The sequence below is a fragment of the Schistocerca cancellata genome, chromosome 4, assembly GCF_023864275.1.
Source record: "Schistocerca cancellata isolate TAMUIC-IGC-003103 chromosome 4, iqSchCanc2.1, whole genome shotgun sequence".
NCBI lineage: Eukaryota > Metazoa > Arthropoda > Insecta > Orthoptera > Acrididae > Schistocerca > Schistocerca cancellata.
In genome coordinates this window covers 428,053,399-428,068,916 of record NC_064629.1, presented here as the reverse complement: position 1 = coordinate 428,068,916, position 15,518 = coordinate 428,053,399, and the positions used below count along the sequence as shown (strand labels likewise).

Sequence of the window (15,518 nt, the reverse complement as noted above, 5' to 3'; positions counted from 1 at the left end):
GATAGGCTACAACCCTGTCTCATACCCTTCTCTATTACTGTTTCCCTTTCGTGCCCCTCGACTCTTACAATCGCCATCTGGTTTCTGTACTAGTTGTAAATAGCCTGTATGTTCCCAGTGCTACCTTCAGAATTTCAAAGAGAATACTCCAGTCAACCTTGTCACAAGCTATCTCCAAATATACAAATGCTATAAACGTAGGTCTGATTTTCCTTAACCTGTCTTCTAAGATAGGTCGTAATATCGGTATTGCCTCGCGTGTTCTACATTTCTCCGGAATCCAAACTGGTCTTTCCCAATGTGGCTTCTAGCAGTTTTTCCATTATTCTGCAGACAATTCGTGTTAGTATTTTGCAGCCATCAATTTTGTAACCATGACTTATTAAACTCATAATTGGGTAATTTTTACTCTTGTCGGCAACTGCTTTCTGTGGAATTGATATTATCATATTCTTCTTGACTTTTGAGGTTATCTCGCCTGTCTCATTCATCTTGAATACCAAATGGAAGAGTTTGGTCATGGCTGGCTCGTAACTCTATCAGTAGTTCTGACGGAATATCGCGAACTCCCGGAGCCTTCTTTCGACTTAAGTCTTTCAGAGCTCTGTCAAATTCTTTTCGCAGTATCATATCTCCCATCTCATTTTCATTTACGTCCTCTTGCATTGCTATTTCCTTCAAGTTCATCTCCCTTGTATGGACCCTGTATACACTCCTTCCATCTTTCAGATTTTTCTTTGCTTAGGACTGCTTTTTCATCTGAGCTTTTACTATTTATTCAGCTGCATCTCTTTTCACCAAAGGCCTCTTTCATCTTCCTATAGATGTTATCCATCTTTCACCTAGTGAAATATGCTTCTAAATCTTTACGTTTGTTCTCTAGCCATTCATTCTTAGCCATTCATTCTTAGCCATTTTGCACTTCCTGTCAGTCTGATTTTTTAAACGTTTATGTTCCCTTTTGCCTGCTTCATTCGCTGCATATTTATATTTTCTCCTCTTATCAGTTAAATTTAATATCTCTTGTGACATCCAAGGATTCCTACTAAGCCTTGTCTTTTTCCATATTTCATCCTCTGCTGCTTTCACTATTTCATCTCTTAAAGTTATACGTTCGTCCTCTAATTTATTCCTTTCTCCTGTTCTAATCAACCGTTGTCAAATGCTCCCTCCGAAAGTCTCAGCCATCTCTGATTCTTCCAACTTATCCAGGTTCCCTCTCTTTAATTTACTCCATTTTTCTAGTTTCTTTAGTTTTAATCCACAAATCATAACCAGTAAATTGTGGTCAATCCACATCTGCCCTTGGAAATGTCTTAAAATTTAAAATCTGGTTCCGAAATATCTGTCTAACCATTATATAATCAATGTGAAACTTTGCGATGTCTTCAGGTACCTTTTACGTATATCATTTATTTTTGGAAATATAAAAGTAAAATCCGACGGTTATCCCGAGAACAATATTTAAAACTATTACGGTATGCCTAGAAAACCTTAGTCCGACACAGCACATAGATCAAAGGGAGCTCGAGCTGCGATAGCTACTCGAACGCAACAAACCTCGGAGCAATCTGAGATCCGCCGGAGACTAAGAACGTCACGCGGCCGTTAGAGCTACAGCGACAAGCCCGTCGCATATTTGACGCTGAGCGTCACGCATCTCTTATAGCTTCCGAGACGTTTACAGACAAACAGTGTTGGCTTCACAAGGCTGTACGACAAAGAGAGACGTCGTGTCTCTACATGTAGAGCGTGGGAGCTTTTTAATGAGGTTGCATTTCATTGTGATCCTTTAAATGACTGTGTTAATCATCGATTAGTCATCTTAGAGAGAATAAATCAGAAATGTAGACACTGTTATGAGTTGAAGTGTAAGCGTCGAAATGGAAGGAAAAAACGGCTGTTATGTGTTGCTGTGGTGGCAAAATCTCACTTTCTGTACTTGAGGTGCCTGAAGAATCATTATAAACTGTTCTTTTGTACGAATGTGCTAAAAATAATATAATTAGGAAATATATTGTATGCTTTAAGATGCCTTAATTTGATGTGGATGCAGAAGTCAGAATGCCAGATTTATATATCGCTTTCTACATTTTCGCTACTCATGCAGCAAAACTGCTACATGAAGCATGACGTTTTAAGTTGTTACTTCTTTACTACTAACTCTATTCACAACACATTTCTCAGACAGTAGCCACATATACCTTGATGTACCTGCAAAGTTAGATCATTGTACAACACACAGTTCAGCAGATACGAAGTCATAAAAATTAAATTATGTGCAAATGAAACTGCAAGGTGAAATTGGCTAGAGATATGGGTGATATATGTACACGAATGCGCGTGAAATATGTTAAATACAAGTGCAATATATTTGACATGTGAGTAGGCGGGCAAGCCACAGGTAAAAATCCCATCCTAAACTGCTGGACCGATTTCAATCAAATTTCTTCCACATTTTAGTTACGATTTGGAAAAAATACTGTAATAACCACCAGCCTCCTATTGGGCTGGGAGTGGTAATGAGGGGAAAGAGAGAGAGAGAGAGAGAGAGAGAGAGAGAGAGAGAGAGAGAGAGAGAGAGAGAGGGGGGGGGGGGAGGGGGAAGAGGAGATGGACACAAATAGGAAGGGTGGAGGAAATGGACAGAGAAATGGTGGAGGAGCAGAAGATATAGAGGGGGTTGGAGGGGGTGGACAGAGAGAGGGGGTGGAGGATGTGGACTAATAGAAGATTCGAATAAATACCTGGCACTTTTTTTATATAAATAAGTGTGGGTAACAACGCGGAATGGAGCTGGTAGGTAAATAATAGAATAGTAAGCACTTTGAAGAAGTTTAAACGACTTGAAACAGTGTTAAGAAGCCCTACAAAATAGGACGATCACGTAAAATCAGTACTAAGGAAACAAATGCAAAACTTCCATTTGTTTTAAGAGTTCTGGAAAATTCAGTGCATCTGTAAAGGGAATGGCGTGAAAAAAGATAATGCTAACGATTCTGGAGTATTGTTACAGTATTCGAAGTCCTATGAGTAGGCCTGACAACAGACATTCAAAGAATTCAGAGACACGCTGCCAGGATTCCGATAGATCGCTATAGCTCATTAGAAGGTGTAACAGAAATGATGGGGAACTTAAATCGGAATACTTGGAAGAAAAACGATGTAGTTGTCGCGGAACTACATTAGGTAAATTTAGAGAACTTATATTCGAGAAGACGGTGCGCCCATTATGCCGTCACTAAAGTATATCTCGCATAGAGGTAATAAAGATAAGAGAGATAAGGGTGCGTACAGAGGCATTTAGACAGTCATTTTCTCCTCGCTCAATAGGCGAATGAAGCAGGCCAGGAAACCAATAATATCGGCACGATCTACTCTGCGCCGTACACCCCACGGTGGATTGCGGAGTACACTGATGTGCAAAACTTAAGGCCTAAAGTAACTCTCGCGTGGTCTTTCACTGTCGAAACTTGGACCAGAACTGCTACAGTATAGCACAGAATGTAACTGAAAGAAATACGCGGTGAGATGGAAAGAAATGACAGTTTCATTCAAAGTCAATAATTACACTGAAGTCACCGCGATTCTTGATGGTATCTTGGACATAACAAAAGACGGGACATGATTATTAATAAGGTGTGTGATCGCCACGGACGGCAATGCATGCTCTGCAACTTGCCCTCCCATGCTGGCGAGAGTGTTCGCTTAGAGTTCTTGTGGTAGGACGTTTCATTAATCCAGCAGCGCGGTTGACAACTGTTAGACGATCGTAGGTGCACGTGGACGTGGAGCAATACGTCTCACAACGCAGCCCATACGTGCTTCATGGGATTTATGCAGTTGCGCGTTGTCATCCATAAAAATCAAGTCACGGCGAATGTAGCCTTGAAAAGACGCACATAGGGAAGAAGTACAGTGTCACCAAAACGTTGAGCGGTAAGTGTACGTGTTCGAAGATTTGGAGGTCAGTACACCCATGCAGTATTATGCGTCCCCACACTATAACACATGGACCACCAAAACGATCATTTTCCACAATGGTTCAAATGGTTGTAAGCATTATGGGACAACTTCTAAGGTCATCAGTCCCCTAGAACTTAGAACTACTTAAACGTAACTAACCTAAGGACATCAAACACATCCATGAGCGAGGCAGGATTCGAACCTGCGACCGTAGTGGTCGCACGGTTCCAGATTGTAGCGCCTAGAACCGCTCGGCCACTCCGGCCGGCTTTCGACAATGTTGCTGAGTGTATTTTCGAAAATGTTCCTGAGTGCACTAGTCCGTGTCCCCACCTCTCGCCATATGAGGGTACGGCGAGTTTCATCGAGGTATGTTACGTGGAAGTGACACATCATTCAGAAGTTAGTTTCGTCCTTTAAGTTTTGCACACGTTGTATACACATCCTCCGTCTTGAAAGTTCCGAGACGGGTTCCATTCCTGGCGTGTAAGCCACGGGAGCGCAGTAGCTACAGTGGCAGGTTGAACTAAGAAATCTAAACAATAAAATGTGCATTCGGCCAGTCAGTGGTGAGCAGGCATTGTTGTTAACTGTTGCACGTGCGGCCGTTTTTCCTCAACGTTATTGTGTAATGGAACATCATCTCTAAATCAAGTGTTCAGAAATAACCTGCATTCAGTCCTGTGTTACATGTGAGTTGAACACAACCACAAAAAGACTTTTCTCACAGTTTCACTTGGTTATATGAGCGTTCTGTGCGTTGCAGCCGGCCGGAGTGGCCGTGCGGTTCTAGGCGCTACAGTCTGGAACCGAGCGACCGCTACGGTCACAGGTTCGAATCCTGCCTCGGGCATGGGTGTGTGTGATGTCCATAGGTTAGTTAGGTTTAATTAGTTCTAAGTTCTAGGCGACTGATGACCTCAGAAGTTAAGTCGCATAGGACTCAGAGCCATTTGAACCATTGTGCGTTGTATTCAAGTAGAGGGAAACTGACAAGGGAAACTCCCCGTCGCTCCCCCCTCAGATTTAGTGGTGAGATGGCCTAATGGATAGCCCGTCAAAAACTGAACACAGATAGATCATGAAAATAGGAAGAAGGTATACTGAACTGTAAAAAAAAATACAAAATAGAAACAGTGAACAGTTGAAGCTTAACAAGTGCAATATTAAGGAAATACGAATAGCCATGGTGTCGTGGTTAAGTGGTCACGGTGTTGGACTGTAAAACAGACGAGCCGCGTTCAAACTTCCCTCGTGCCATTTACTTTTTTTCTCGCAACATTATGAACTATTCGTCCCGTTATTGAAATGTATAATCTCTTTCTGTAGCCTTGGTAGTTGTCATACTATACTTTTTTTATAGAATATGAGTCATGTGGTAAGAATACGTTACAGTCGCAAGTAGACGTAATGAATAGTGAAAGTAGGCGAGATACCACATAGACGACTCACAAAAATGAAAACAACAAATAAACGGGTCTGAAGTACGTTACAACAAAGGAATTCAAGAGTCTAAAATTCCAAAACGGAACACAACCTCGGCCGCGTGGAGTGGCCGTGCGGAAGAGGCGCCATGTCACGAATTGCGCGGCCCCTACCGCCGGAGGTTCGAGCCCCCCCGTCGGGCATGGGTGTGTGTGTTGTCCTTGGCGTAAGTTAGTTTAAGTAGTGTGTAAGCCTAGGGACCGATGACCTGAGCAGTTTGGTCCCCTAGTAATTCACACACATTTGAAAATTTTTGAACGCAACTTCAAAAACGTTAGAAACACATACTTCGGCAAAGTACATAGAAACTGTGTGGTTGTGAAACTGTTGTGTTCATTCATTGAGTTTATGTGACAAGCTATTATGTTTTCATCATTTTCTTGAGAGTTGAGAGCGACAAGGAAGCATATCTCTCACTCACCAGGCGTACACATTAGCTGGGTCGGTAAGAGATTCCTATCATATGACACACGTACTGTCGCTAATTGCCGTGTATGACACAACGAACGTGTTTTCCGGTGGAGGATTCGGTTGAGTTGTCGCCTCGTCATCAAGCGTTTGCGGTTCCCATTCGAAAGCCACTTCCTTTCGGCTGCTTTTAGAATAGTTGTGCAGAACCAACTGTCTTTATAGGTCCCTTCCTAACACCTCGCTGTTGCAAACGGACGTTACATTACGACACAGAGACAAATTTGAATACAGTGAACAGCGGAAATAAGAGAGGCACGCGGCGGATTTGAACGCGGCTCGCCCGTTTGGCTGTCCGTGACCAATTAACCACGCTGCAGTAGCTTTTGGAGGCTGATCCATATTGCAGTTTTTGTCCTTGGATCGTTCGCTTTTCTATTTTGCTTTTTTTTTTTTTTTTTACAGTTCAGTACATCTTCTACCTGTTTTCATGCTTGATATGTGTTCAGATTTTGACGAGCCTTCCACTGGGACCTCTTACCAGTAAATCTGAGGGGGATGCGATGAGGAGTTACCTTGTAAGTGGAACACCTGAAACATTAATACCACCGTCTTAAATTTTCTCTATTTCTTATTAACCCAGTCTCGAAACTTTTAGACCGACTGGATATGTAGATAATGCAAGAAAATTTGCCAGAAATCAGAAATGCCATTATTTGAATTCTTTGCTTTCCACATCAGCGACGTAATTCATGTTTCGTCTCGTCTATAATAGTTCAAAAAATACGCAGCAGCTTGTTTGTTAAGATTTCGTGGCGAAATCTGTGGTAGCGTTGGCGAAAATAGTGGCTCTGCTTAGGCACCGGGTGATGGTCCTAAATCACAGGAGCTCTGAATCAATAAAGCCGTACCAAACACTGCCCGCCGGTATCGACTTGCGGTTGCTATTTCTGCACTGTTACCCGCTAAAATTTACGTAATGTCCGAATTAATGAGTCCAAATACGCAAAACTAAAGTAAAACATATATAGCATCGTAGCGTGTTACTTGAAGATAACTGCAGCACAGTTAGTTACAACGTTGTATCGAGATTTTAATAACGCGCTCTCGGAGACGAGAGCAGAGGTACTTAGCTCTCCACAGCATTTTCCTACTATTTAATATTAAAATTCGTTTCAGACGCATTTCATTACAAACAAGAATCTCGAAATATGGCGCTTTGCTTCAGTATTACTTGAGGATAAAATATTTACCAGACGATCTAGCTACAATACTGAAATGCTTATGCGGCACTAGGGAGCAGTCTTGAGATTATTTTGCCATTTTTAGGGCAAATGGATTTAAGTCCAGAAATGAGGAAAACGAGTTACTATGGCTCTATTACAGGAAATAATTACACCTTTATTTGAGCAAGCAGCGTTAAGCAATTTTGAATCCTTTAACCAGGAAGGCTTTTTTTCTTTTTGCATTTGGGTAAACATGCACAAATATAACTAACCCTCAGGCGAAAGCATATATTATATGAATGAATAGTGTCTGTTCCTTCAGATATGTCCGAAAGCATAACTACCACCTTAATCCGCAGCTATGACAATTATTATGTCAAGGTGGAGGGAAAGAAAGGAAAGGAGCTAATGATCTCAAATGGTTCAAATGGCTCTGAGCACTATGGGACTTAACATCTGAGGTCATCAATCCTCTAGAACTTAGAACTACTTAAACCTAACTTACCTAAGGACATCACACACATCTATGCCCGAAGCAGGATTCGAACCTGCGACCGTAGCGGTCGCGCGGTTCCGAACTGAAGCGCCTAGAACCGCTCGGCTACAGCGGCCGGCTCTAACGATATCAGCATCAGCGGCACTTTATGCGGAATCAGCGTCGACGAATGAAAATGGGTGCTCGACCGGGACTCGAACCCGCGATCTCATGCTTACTAGGCAGTTGCGTTAACCACTGCACCACCCGGACACAGTGTATATCGTAAATGCGCACACTATCTCAGCACGCTCCCTGGCTGACACACATTCCCAGCTAGCGTCACCTATCCACAGTTCCCGTCCATGGCATCCATGCTGGCTAATTTTAGATTCCCCCTGGAGGTCGAATGTGAATATGCATCCGCACTGAAGGTTGTAGATTCAGTGGCGAATCACTGCCCAGTAGGAAGGAGATCGCAGGTTCATCTCCTGGTCTGGCACATATCTTCACTCGTCGTTGCCGATTCCGCATATAGTCCCGATGCAGATAGTACCATTAGTTCCTCGCTTTTCCTAACATTCCGCTCCCTCCTTCCACCTTAGATGTACATAAAAAGCATAATGTATATCCTGTTAAGTTTTGTAAATTGGATTTATACCCTGTTGCCGAAGAAAGGGCGAATTACTCATTACAGCTCTACGACCTTGTGTTGTTAGATGCTAATCTAAAATATTGAAGTGGTTTCCGGAAGCCGGCCTATGTGGCCGAGCGGTTCTAGGCGCTACAGTCTGGAACCGCGCGACCGCTACGGTCGCAGGTTCGAATCCTGCCTCGGGCATGGATGTGTGTGCTGTCTTTAGGTTAGTTAGGTTTAAGTAGTTCTAACTTCTAGGGGACTGATGACCTCAGATGTTAAGTCTCATAGTGCTCAGAGCCATTTGGTTTCCGGAAGGACCTGAGATTAACAACCAATCCAGTTATCCTGCTGATTTCTCTCAATGATACGAAGTTACTTCCTATGAATATCTCTTTTGCTGACCCTGGTGGTTGCTTGCTTAGTTCGTTGATCGTGTTATTGATGATTAGTCAAATTAAACTAGGTGCTATCATATAACTTTCTCCTCTCGAAACCCACCGATGGGGTCGCCCAGCTTATTTTAACGCTCGGAATTATCATATGAGCAAATTCCACGAATTTTGACATTTGAGCAATTACAGTTGTTCACAATTTGGTTGTTAAACACAGCATATGAGTGCAATACCGACCTTTTCCTTTGTTTTTCAAAATCGGTTCCTTTGTTGCAAAGTACTACATAGTTCATTGCAGTGTATGTTGTCACAAGAAGTATATTTTCAGTCCCGTGATTCAATGAAATACACTATGATTTCGCATTAGAATTCCGTTTAGATACATGTGTAGTAAGTGTTAACATTTACTAAACATTCACGAAGTGTGTAAATAATGAAATAGATGAATATTTGTCCCCTGACATGAAAAATATTATTTCCTCTATCACGATCTCGTGAAACGAACGTTTTGGGTAAAAAATGACGATGATCCATCATCCGAAGGCTTCTGGACAATCTCTCTTTCTGGGACACGGAAGAGGGTTGTGTCAGTGGTACATAAAGCACCCTTAGTCACACACAGGAAGGTGGCGTGCAGAATATAGTTGTAGGAGGATTGTGCTTAAAACAGTACCACACATTTAGATTTAGCGCGACACAAAGACTTACTCAGCTTTGTTTAGGGTCTTCTGGCATAAGTTCCAATAATAGAAAAAAACTGAACAAATTGAAAATTTATAGATGGGTCTTCTCAGTGTTTCTCAGAAAACATTAGTTGCTACCTTAATTATATGACAACAAACAGTGGTACAATAAAGTTAATATTTACAGCCATTCTTCCTCAGTTCCTATTTGACTGATGTTTTTCTTACAGTTAAGAGTAAATATCGTCCGTTTTCTTGCTACAGAGTTTTTATTATTGTTTATAACATACGTTTCATGAACTGTATTATTGCGAATCTTTCGCCCAGCGCAAAGTCCCAAGAGAAGGGAAAAAAGCGCAGGTGACTACTGTACATAAGAAGGGTACAAGAAAGATCCCGCAAAATTACAGACCAATATCCTCAACATCGGTTTGCTGAAGAATTCTTTAACATATCCAGAGTTAGGATTAATAAACTTCCTAGGCACCGATAAGCTTATGTGCACGAATCAGCATGATTATAGAAAGCAACGCTCGTTCAAAACTAAATTGCCCTTCACTCACATGATGTACTGCGTACTATGGACGAAGGGCAACAGTCGGATGCCATATTTCTAGACTTCCGGAAGACGTTTGACACGATGGCCCATTGATTGCAGGCTGTTAACGAAGGTAGAAGCATACGGAATACATTCCCATATATATATATATATATATATATATATATATATATATATATATATATATATAGGTGACTCGAAGATTTCTCAAGTAATAGAACCCAGGATGTTGTATTCCGCGGCGAGGAGTCATCAAAGACAAGGATATCATCAGGAGTGCCCCAGGGAAGTATGATCGGACCGCTATTATTTTCTGTATACATTAATGATCTGGCGGATAGGATGGGCAGTGGTCTGCGCTTGTTTGCTGGTGATGCTCTGGTGTACGGGAAGGTGTCAAGTTCAGTGACTATAGGAGAATACAAGATAACATAGACAAAATTTCTAGTTGGTGTGATGAATGGAGAAAAATGTAAATTAATAGCCGGCCGCTGGTGGCCGAGCGGTTCTAGGCGCTTCAGTCTGGAACCGCGCGACCGCTACGGTCGCATGGATGTGTGTGATGTCCTTAGGTTGGTTAGGTTTAAGTAGTTCTAAGTTCTGGGGGGACTGATGACCTCAGATGTTAAGTACCATAGTGCTCAGAGCCGTTTTTGTAAATTAATGCGGATGAATAGGAAAAACAAACCCATAATATTCGGATACAGCATTAGCTGGGCCCGGCTTGACAAAGTTACGTCATTTAAATATCTCAGTGTAACGTTACAAAGGAATCTGAAATGAAACGAGCATGTGGGGATTGTGCTAAGGAAGGCAAATGTTCGACTTTGGTTTATTGGGAGAACTTTGGAATAGTTTGGTTCATCCGCAAAGGAGAAGGCATAGTGCGTCTGTAGTGCTAGTGTGACCTTTTCTTGATAACTACTCTAGCGTTTGGGTTCCGCGCCATATCGGATTAATGGAAGACATTGAAACAATTAAGAGGCGGGCCGCTAAATTTGTTACCTGTAGGTTCGAACAACACTAATTATTACGGAAATGCTTCGGGAATCCAAATGGGAATCTCTGGAGAAAAGGCGACATTCTTTTCGAGGAACACCATTGAGAAAATTTAGAGAACGATTTTACTGTCGCCGACATAAATTTAGCGTTGGGACTACGAAGATAAGAGAAATTAGGGCTCATATGTAGGCGTATGGACAGTAGTTTTTCCCTTGCGAGTGAAAAAGGAGTTACCCAAAGGCGGTCTTGGCTAGCGCTTGGTGACTTTTGGAGTATATAGGCGTACAATACGCAAATGACTTTAACTAACTAAATTTCTTCCGAACAGGTCTCAAAAGACCCAACGGTACCGACCGACCGCCGTGTCATTGTGAGCTGACAGGCGTCAGTAGATGTTGATATGCAGGGGCGTGTGATTAGCACACCGCTCTCCCTGCCGTTGTAAGTTTTCATGACCGGAGCCGCTACTTCTCAATCAAGTAGCTCCTCAGTTGGCTTCACAAAGGCTGAGTGCACCCCGATTACCAGCAGCTCTAGGCATTCCCGGATAGTCGGCCATCCAAGCGCTAGCCAAACCGGGCTTAGAATAACTGAAACTAGTCATTTTATTTACACTTCTTTAACCTTTTTCGGAGGTCTACACTTCCATTTCCATCATCATGTGAATTTATTTAAAAACTTGTTAGAGACAAAGCACACGATAGGACTGGATAAGCCTGGAGGAGGAATTTGGTTGTATCATTTTCGTAGAAACGATTATTGTGTTCGCCGTATGCGATTTATGGGAACAACAGGAGACAGATCTTAGATGGGGGAATTTAAACACTAATTCCCCTGATGGTGAAACCAATGTCCTAGCAAGTGAGCTGTCTCGCTATTTACTAAAGATATATTGCTGTGGCTGGGTACAAATTATTCATAATTTACTCACAGATACATAATTTAATAGAGCATATTTCTCAATACGACCCTAATCGGTGTGGAGATGACGATGTAGTCAACTTCCAAGTGTCCATGGGTATAACCTATCGCAAAATAAAACCAAATCACATATAAAATACACAAATAAGTGTAACATGTCCCTTATTCATCTCCCTACTACACGATTCGGACCTTAAGTCGATTTATTAAAAAACAATCTAATATAGACGGTGTGTGTTCTCGTTTTATTGAATCCTTGGCACTTACGTTCAACGGTTCAGGCTTCATATCTGAATTGTATTTACCTCTCGTATTCGCTTTTGAAGAACGCTCATAAGCTTTGTACATGCATGACTCTCCATTATACAGGGTGATTCCATGTTGATGATACAAATTTTCAGGGACGATGGAGAACGTTAAATTTATCGGTTTTAGGTAAGGGATCCTGGTCCGTAAATGACCGAGTCAAAAGTTATAAGCGAAAAACTTTCTCATACCTCTGACAATGAAATACATATACTGGTACTGTTGCTACTAAGATAGTAATGTAGGGAACTTTCAGAGGTAGCAGTGTGCCTAGTAAAGGTGGTCTTTGAAATGCAAACCTCAAGAGCTATTTCATCTTCGTTGAAGTGTTCACAGCTCATTAGAGCCCATATCTACTAGAAATTTGTTTCTTGATATGGTCCATACTACCTTCTCAAAAATGTGGAAACCAAAGAGCCTGCAGTAGAAGAAATGTATTTCTCAGTATCGAAGATGGACAAGTGTTCCTAGCTCTTAGTGTATACGTTTTAGAGTCCATGTTTACAAGACATTTTTTCTTGTTTTGGTCTATGCTACAAAATCTGAAAGTTGTCTACTCTACAATCTTAGCAGCGACAGTACCGGTATATGTATTCCGCTGTTCAGCTATTGACTCGGTCATTTCCGGACCAAGGTCTCTTACCTCAGACTGATTTATTTACGCTTGTCAATCATCCCTGAAAGTTTGTAACATCATCACGGAATGACAATGTATAATACGTAGCCTTAACAAATACTGTCATCATTACAAGAATGAAACCGCTCTAACATCGCAGCCACTACTAATTCAGTTGATCATGAGTTAGTGATCAAAAATATTGCTCCTATGTACTTCAACATTATATTATTGCTTCCAGTTTAGAATGAGACAGTATTTTCTTGCAGATACCCTGGGTTTCCCGAGCGCAACACTCACTGAGGCTGTGTGCGACGCTTCCTGTGTTCCATCCCGCTGTTGGTGAGTACTTGAACTTCGTCTTGGCCCTCGGACTGCCCTCTAAGCTTATGCGAATGGCCCCGTCAGCAGTTTTCAGCATTCATAAGATTCACTTGATCTAATGACAACATTCTTCACAATGTGATTTTCATGGCCAGATTTTCCGTTTCTGTCTTGTCGTGATTTCTGCCTTATCGAAGAAGACATTGTATATATATTAACAGAATTTGAGAAATGCCAAGAACAATTACGCAGCACAGTATTTTAAAAATTAACTTATATTTCTTCAGAGTAGCACTTACCTTATGTATAGGTGCACTTCTAAATGAATTTGCTATTTGATTCTACTTTGTAACGGGAACTTCAAATTTATGCGTCTAATTTATTAGAGACAAGACATGTAGCGACAATCTCTGTCATATATACCGGGTGTGAAAAAAATTCAGTGCCCACACTGATGGATAGTACGATGTAGCTAACAACTAATATATGTCGCGCGGGGTTGCCACGTGGTGTAGGGAGCCTTGTCACGGTCCGCGCAGCTCACCCCGTCGGAGGTTCGAGTCCTCAGTCAGGCATGGGTGTGTGTGTGTGTGTGTGTGTGTGTGTCGTCCTTAGTGTAAGTTAGATTAAGTAGTGCGTAAGCTTAGGGACCGATGACCTCAGAAGTTTGGTCCCATAAGACGTTCCCACAAATTTCCAAAATTTTAAGAAAACATGTGTCGGATACGTATATTTGGATGAGCGCTGAGTATGCGTAAGTAGGCCCGCAGCGAAGGAGACAAATAAAAAGTAACTTCTTCAGACATCGTTAAACCAAGGTTGATATGAAATTAACGTGACGCCCTGACGTTCACGTTCAGCCAGTAAACAGCATGTAGCTCTTTAATGCCTGCTTTATGTAGTAAATGTTTTATACTTTTCCATGTTCGTCGCAGTTTGTTTTCTCCGTTTTATTATTGTCACTTTCTTCGACGTGTTGGCATAGGATCTTTATTATTAAATGAACATCGTGAACTGTCAGATTGTGAAACACTACAGGCACTGTAAAATGAGGTCTGTTTAAAACTGTAATCCGTTCATCATAAGAATAAACCTGATGTAAACAAACACAAACGCGATGATTGGTCAGAAGCGTAGCACACGTACACTGGAGTTTTTACGCTTTTGGAAGAAGTTCCTACTTCTGTATTAGATATCTTACTACTAAGTTACGTTAAATTAAACTTTAAGATATTCAAATGTATTAACAGCCATCAACGTTTTTCTTAATCACGCTTTAGTTACGTAGTTTTTATTTCAAAAACCGTATACAGTCACAGCCTCTGCAGCGTTGTGCTCTGATTGTCGCGCTGTTAATGCGCAGTATGAAAATGGCTGAGGCTGCTTTCTGTTCCGTAGTAAAAGACACATGTGGAATACGGTTAAAAAGTGCCGAGAAATAGGCTGTTCTTAATGTTTTTCGTATATTTACGGAGATTATCGGCTTCGAAGTTACTGCAGTTAATATACGAATGTTTGTTGACTGTATAGTGCAGTCGGTAGCGTTATGGAATGTATATCATATTCGGTTATTCGTGTGTTGGTCAAAATATCGCGAATAACATTTTTTTTCTCTAGTTCAATTTGAAATACCTACATATCGTAATTATAAAACTCATCATTTTTATGAATAATGCACGTATTCTTGTTTCTAATTACATAATGGGCTCGAAACTCCTGTTTCCATTTCAAATACAAATTCTTAATTATCGATGTTTTATGATAGACTGTTCATAAAAGTTGCTTAAATTAAGAAATCATAACAATTTAATTTTTAAGGCAAAAATAAAAAGCCAGATCCTCTATATTTGGACTATGTCCATCGTTTTATACCACAGAGGGAGATAAGTATCGTAGAAACATGAAAAACAATCGTTTTCACAGCATCGAGAACATCGTACAAATTCTGCATTTTTACATTTGCCGCTGTTCCATTACAATATGAACCCAACAGAACTGATCTGGAACCAAGCTGCGGGATTTAGCCCGAGAAGTAACAAGACTGATAAGCTGCCAGATGTACTGGAACTAACGCACGTACCTTTATCTCACGTCAGTGCCGAACGCTGGCGGGATATAGAACGGCTTGTCATAAAAGAAGAAAAAATCGTGCGCCTGGTTGGCTTCGTAATCCAATTGTTGATAGGCTCGTTGTCAACGTAGCGGGTGACACTTCCAGAACTGAAATGTATTTCTCGGATTCGGATAAGGAAGGAGCTAAGACTTACTGACGACTGTAAGTAATACCTTCAGTGGCTTCAATATTTAACTATACGGGGAAATCCTTCAGTACTCTCTTACGTTACACACAGTTTATGCAGAAAAATCGCCTTGTGGTTAGATCAGGAATTTTCATCATTCTTGTTTTTAATTACAATAGTACGTTAGCTAAAAACGATAACATGTTACGGTTTTCGTCTAGTCGTCTAAAGAGCGTATTCTGGGAGATTTGCAGTGCATTATTTCATTCTGCTTA

The 15,518-nt window shown here is 41.3% G+C and overlaps 1 protein-coding gene across 4 annotated transcripts in view; it reads left to right on the top strand.

The window, feature by feature from the left end:
* Nucleotides 1–15,518, top strand: part of LOC126183685 (1-acyl-sn-glycerol-3-phosphate acyltransferase alpha-like) — a 749,564-nt gene that overhangs the window by 224,364 nt on the left and 509,682 nt on the right. For all 4 annotated transcript variants that reach the window (XM_049925864.1, XM_049925867.1, XM_049925865.1 and 1 more), the window contains exon 2: nt 12,949–13,021. The gene's annotated coding sequence lies outside the window, so the exon portion shown is untranslated. The remainder of the gene's footprint in view (nt 1–12,948; nt 13,022–15,518) is intronic.